Source organism: Pinus tabuliformis, chromosome Q (assembly GCF_031772625.1).
Source record: "Pinus tabuliformis cultivar Carrire ecotype Pingquan chromosome Q, CPIR1, whole genome shotgun sequence".
Taxonomy (NCBI): domain Eukaryota; kingdom Viridiplantae; phylum Streptophyta; class Pinopsida; order Pinales; family Pinaceae; genus Pinus; species Pinus tabuliformis.
In genome coordinates, this window is record NC_142296.1 from 213965072 (window position 1) to 213970371 (window position 5300).

Consider the following 5300-nt stretch of genomic DNA (forward strand, 5'->3'; position numbering starts at 1 on the left):
TTAAATATCATTAAGTTAAGTGAAAAGGCATGTCTTTTTAGACACGCCTAGTCATGAAAGGACACCTTCTTAGGTATATATGTGGGTCTGTATTGTAACATTCATCACTTATATATTTTTTTTATATAATAAATTATTATTACAAAATACCTCTTGTGTATTTTTACATTAAAGTCAATAAGTTATCATTTTTTATGCTTCAGTGGTATTAGAGCCATGGCACACAATATAATCATGCGGGTCTTTGAACGTTGTTTGTCACACAATGTGCCATTGTGTTCACATCCTGAATGCATTGAACAATTTAGTAAAACTCAAGAAGCATTGTAGCGTTTAGAAAAATCATATGCATAAGTTAAAGCATGTCGAAAGGAAATCGATAATAAGGAATATGATAGCAACAATGAAGAAGACATTGAAGATGATGAAGATGAAAATGTGGAAGAAGAAAAAGAAGAAGAATTCGATTAAAAATGTTGATAATGATGAATATGAAAATGATACAGATCAAGATGAGGTCGACGAGGACTATCTTGAAAAACAAGAATATGAACACTATCATAACAATGAGGAATATAATGAAGAAGATTCACATGAAGATGAAAATGATCTCAACAACGATTGTGATGAGAAGGATAGTCAAATTGGGTATATGAAAACTAGAGAAGAAGACCACTCAAAACCCGAATCCAATTGGGAATTTGAAAAAAAAAGAAGTGGCTTATCTTTTTTCTCATTCAGATCAGAATGAGATTACAGAGTCCCCTAAAATCCCATGGATCTCTAATGGAAAAACATTGGTTGTCATACAACAACAACAAAATTCTGATTCTAAACTTGTTCCACATGCAATTCAAACGTAAGATCTAAATATTGAAGGTATTGATGGGAGGTTTGTTAATGGTAGAATCTGTAAGCTGCAATGCATTGTAGATAACTTGGATTTGATTGAAGACTCAAGCACCTGCAACCTAATTTCTGGATCACTGGATTTTTCTGAGATTATTTCTAAAAACGAAGTAGATCCTAAGAGTCTGATCAATTGGGACAATGTTAAGATTCATATTGCTGAGGTTTTTAAAGGGGAAAAATACCCTGATTTGAGTTATGTTGTGTCTCAACATGTTTTTCTTAGGATTTCCATTTCAAAAAAGGTAGGGAATGAAGATGAAGATATGGGTAGAATTGGAGATGAAATTATTGATAGGTTTCAGTAGGAAAATGGTGAATTCTGGAAGGGAAAACTTGCATGGCAGCTGGTTTTAGGGTTTTTATCAAGTAAGAAATGCATGGCTTTGGTTACTGTTTTTGATAGCAAGCATGGCTATCTTCCATTATCTGTTGTTCTGGAGCCTTTTACTATCCATGTAGGCATGCTTTATATATTGGATTCAACTATAGACCTTAGAATTACTAGAACTTCTCCATTCAAAGAAGTTGCTAGAAAGGTGCAAGAGGATATAGTAAAGTCATTGTGTTTGCATCAACCATTAATACTTCAAACATCATTTAATCAACCAAATATCTTTTATGATGTTCGATACAAAGACCTCTTGAATAATGCATATATTCATCTACGAGATATGCTAAAGGCAGGTAAGAAAGACTGCATAATAACTTATTATCTTGCTCAAAATACATGTGATGATTTTGAAAGATGGCATTTCTTTTCGTGTATATCATGTAGGATTGAATGATAGTGTTTGTAGGCAAGCACCGAATGGATGGGAATTACGAAAAGTTCCAGTGGTGGTGGCTACAATAGCCTTTGGGATGGGAATAGATCGAAAAAATGTGCAGATTATATGTCATTTTACGAGTACGAAGTCTATGGAGTCATTTTATCAAGAATTTGGAAGAGTAGAACGTGATCAAAATCGATCAAGAAGTTTAATTTGCTATGGCTTTGATGATCGGGGGAGCATGGAATACATTTTAAGTAACTCCTCACAAAATAAGGGAAATAAAGAAAAATCAGAATATGTAATGTGCAATAAATGTCTTAGTGATTTTGGGCAGATGGTTGAATATTGTGAAGGATCTGGCTACAAAAAGAAAATTCATTTGTCTGAGATTTGAAGGACTCTCCCGGATAATGTGATCAAAAGATATGAAAATGTCGAACCATCACACCGACACCCTATGAGCAGTGCTACTTCTTTCGATGGCTCCATACATTTAAACCTTGCCTCCATATATGTTCAGGAATCCTTGCCTTGATTTCAATTTTGGGTAGGTTGATTCCCAAAGATGAGCAGTCAGATGGGCCACTGTTCCTCCAGCCAAGACGCTAATTGTGGGTATTGTCCCCACTATGACATAGAATCCACAAACCTGTTAAATGAAAGTGTTTTCCTTTGCAAAACAAACGTGCCCTAGTCATCGGTCAAGTGGTAGACATTTCAAGCTGACCTACTATCCCTGTCCGTCACTCAACCAAGCCAACCTATGATCCTTGCATGTCGTCGAAGATCTCTGCCATAAGATGAGCCTCCACCGAAAATCGTTGTTTCTTGCACGCTGTCGTCAACAACAACCACATCGTTTGTCCCTGCGAGCAGTCGAAGTGGCTACACGGGGTTGGAGCAACACACAAACAAGGTGCCAAGAATGTAGTGGCTGGTAATTCTTCGTCGACTGCTCATCCTTCTAGAACGCCTGTAACAAATCCGTCAAATGGTGAACGAAGCATCATGACGGTTGTCGATTCGGTAATACGTAGTAAGGCGGTAATATGTATTAAGGTAATATACCTATAAAGTTATATAAATATAAGATATATATATATATATATATATATATATATATATATAGATATATATATATATATATATATATATATAGATATATATTAAAAAAATTTATTATTTAAAAGAAAAAGAAAAAACCTGGGTTTCAAGACAATATTACTAGTGAGCTACATGACAAGACGATTGCCAGATTACATACATCAAGATGACTGACACTAAGTGAAGAAAATTGACAACATTAAAGCTTTGAGGACAAAGCTTCTAAAGGAAGGGGCTATGTTATGAATATAATTCATAACAAGTAAATAAATAAAATAAATGTAAATATTAAATATTCAAATATCGGTTATGTTAAATAATCATTAAGTTAAGTGAAAAGCATGTCTAAAAGACATGCCTAGTCACGAAAGGACACTTGCTTAGGTATATATATGCGGGTCCTCATTGTAACATTCATCACTTATACATTTTATATATATAATAAATTATTATTACAAAATACCTCTTGTGTATTTTTACATTAAAGTCAACAAGCTATGAGTTTTTATGCTTCAATTTATGTCCATTTGACACCATTAGATTGAAGGCCTCAATATTAGTCGATGGAAAAGGAGAAGAGGTTAGACTAGTCTTGATGATGACCACCTGACTCTACCATGAAACGAGCACAAATCAAATACCTCCAATTATGATCCAAGATGTATTGGTCCCTAAATTTGCTGATATGATCCACAATGATTGATTCATCGTTAGGGTTTCTACAACTACATCAGTTGCTCAGAGCTCCTCTGAATGGAAAATCATTAATGCGACCATTATTTTTAGTTATAGGCATATATGTGACATATTTTTGTACCTCACGCACATGATAGTATGATAGGGTTCTCCTTTTTAATGATTCTGAAACATGGTATTATGCTTGTCAAAAGCACCTTCTTGTGAATTTCATAATGGGCCTATTTGTCTATATCATAAAAATTATAAATATAAAATATTTAATTTCATTTTAATTGATATGATCATTATTTACTACTATCATTTAAAATATAAAGTGATTACTTATACTTTAAATTCTTAGTATCATTATGATGAAGATAAATAATTAATGGAAAATCATTATTACAATTTATATAAAAAAAATTCCCTATGTAATAAAGTATTTCACTCTCTAGTTTGCAGATGAAAGTAAGATATTATAGAATATTTAAGGTCATTTAACAACAAGGCTCAAAACCATTACAACAATATATTCAATATGAGTTTATCATATTAATTGAGGAAATTGAATCTAAGTGAGAAAGATAATAATCATTTTTCTTAATTATTCAAGATAAATCCAATTAACAAATTAAATTAACTAAATTCTAGATGAAGACAAAATTTAACTCCATAACCTATAAAAAAAATAAACTTTATATATTAAAAAAATACTTTTAGATTATTTTATATTTAAATTAATAAATTTATTTTTTATTAAATTAAAAAAATATTAATTAATTATAAATTATTTATATATTGTTTTTCTAATAACAAAAAATGAGAACTTATATCATATTAAAATATTGTTTTGGGGTCATAGCATATACACCACATATACATATGTCAAGGGCAGGTACAAAATTTGGGTGATAATACAAATTAAGATTTTCAGGTTATGTCAAGTGGGATAATACACTTCAAGGGAATTGATCAATTATTGCAATAATATTTGGGTTCAACAACAATTTATAGTGTTACACATTCCTCAACATAATGAAGTAGTTAACAGGAAAAATAAAACTTTGGATGAGTGTTCTCGAAACATGATTAAAGGTAAACATTTATCTAATGGTTTTTTGGTTGAAGCAATAAGCACTACTATGTATTTGAAAAATAGAAGTTTCACAAAAATTCCAGAGCACAAAACACCTTATGACACATTTCATGGCTATAAACAAATTGTAAGTCATTTGAGAATTTTTAGAAGCAAAGCATTTTCTAATGTTCCCAAAGAAGTTAGGAGAAATCTTGATGCCAAGGAAATAAATGCATCTATATGGGTTATTGTTTTAATTATAACTCTTATAAAATCTCTGACCCAATCACTCACAAAGTATTTAGGAGCAATGTTATCATATTTTATGAATGTACAAACAGGATTCAGAAAGAGGGAGAGCATAGTGTATGGAACTTACCTGAAGACAACAAAGCAGAAGAGGTTCAAAATCGATGCGTTTATGTTGAATATCAAAGTAACATTGAAGCTACAAGTAGCTAGAGCACACCAAGAAGAAGCAAAGCAACTCCAAAAGGTAGTGAGGCATTACAAATATCAAAAAGACAAATTCAAAAACTTATAAGGTATAAATATTATTCATGAATGACTTAAGTTATGACTATAGTGAGGCATTTATATTATGAGCAAGATAAGTACTACAAAGAATGGATGGATGCCATGAAAAAATAATATGATTTTACTATGAAAAATGAAACATGGGAACTAACAAAATTGCTTAAGAATAAAGTCCTTATAGATTCAAAATAATTTTTCAAAACCAAGTTTAATGTTTA

The 5300-nt window shown here is 31.5% G+C and overlaps 1 pseudogene; it reads left to right on the forward strand.

The window, feature by feature from the left end:
• Nucleotides 1-1289: 1289 nt before the first annotated feature.
• On the forward strand, nt 1290-2079 carry LOC149218973 (ATP-dependent DNA helicase Q-like 3 pseudogene; annotated as a pseudogene).
• The last annotated feature ends 3221 nt before the right edge of the window (nt 2080-5300 follow it).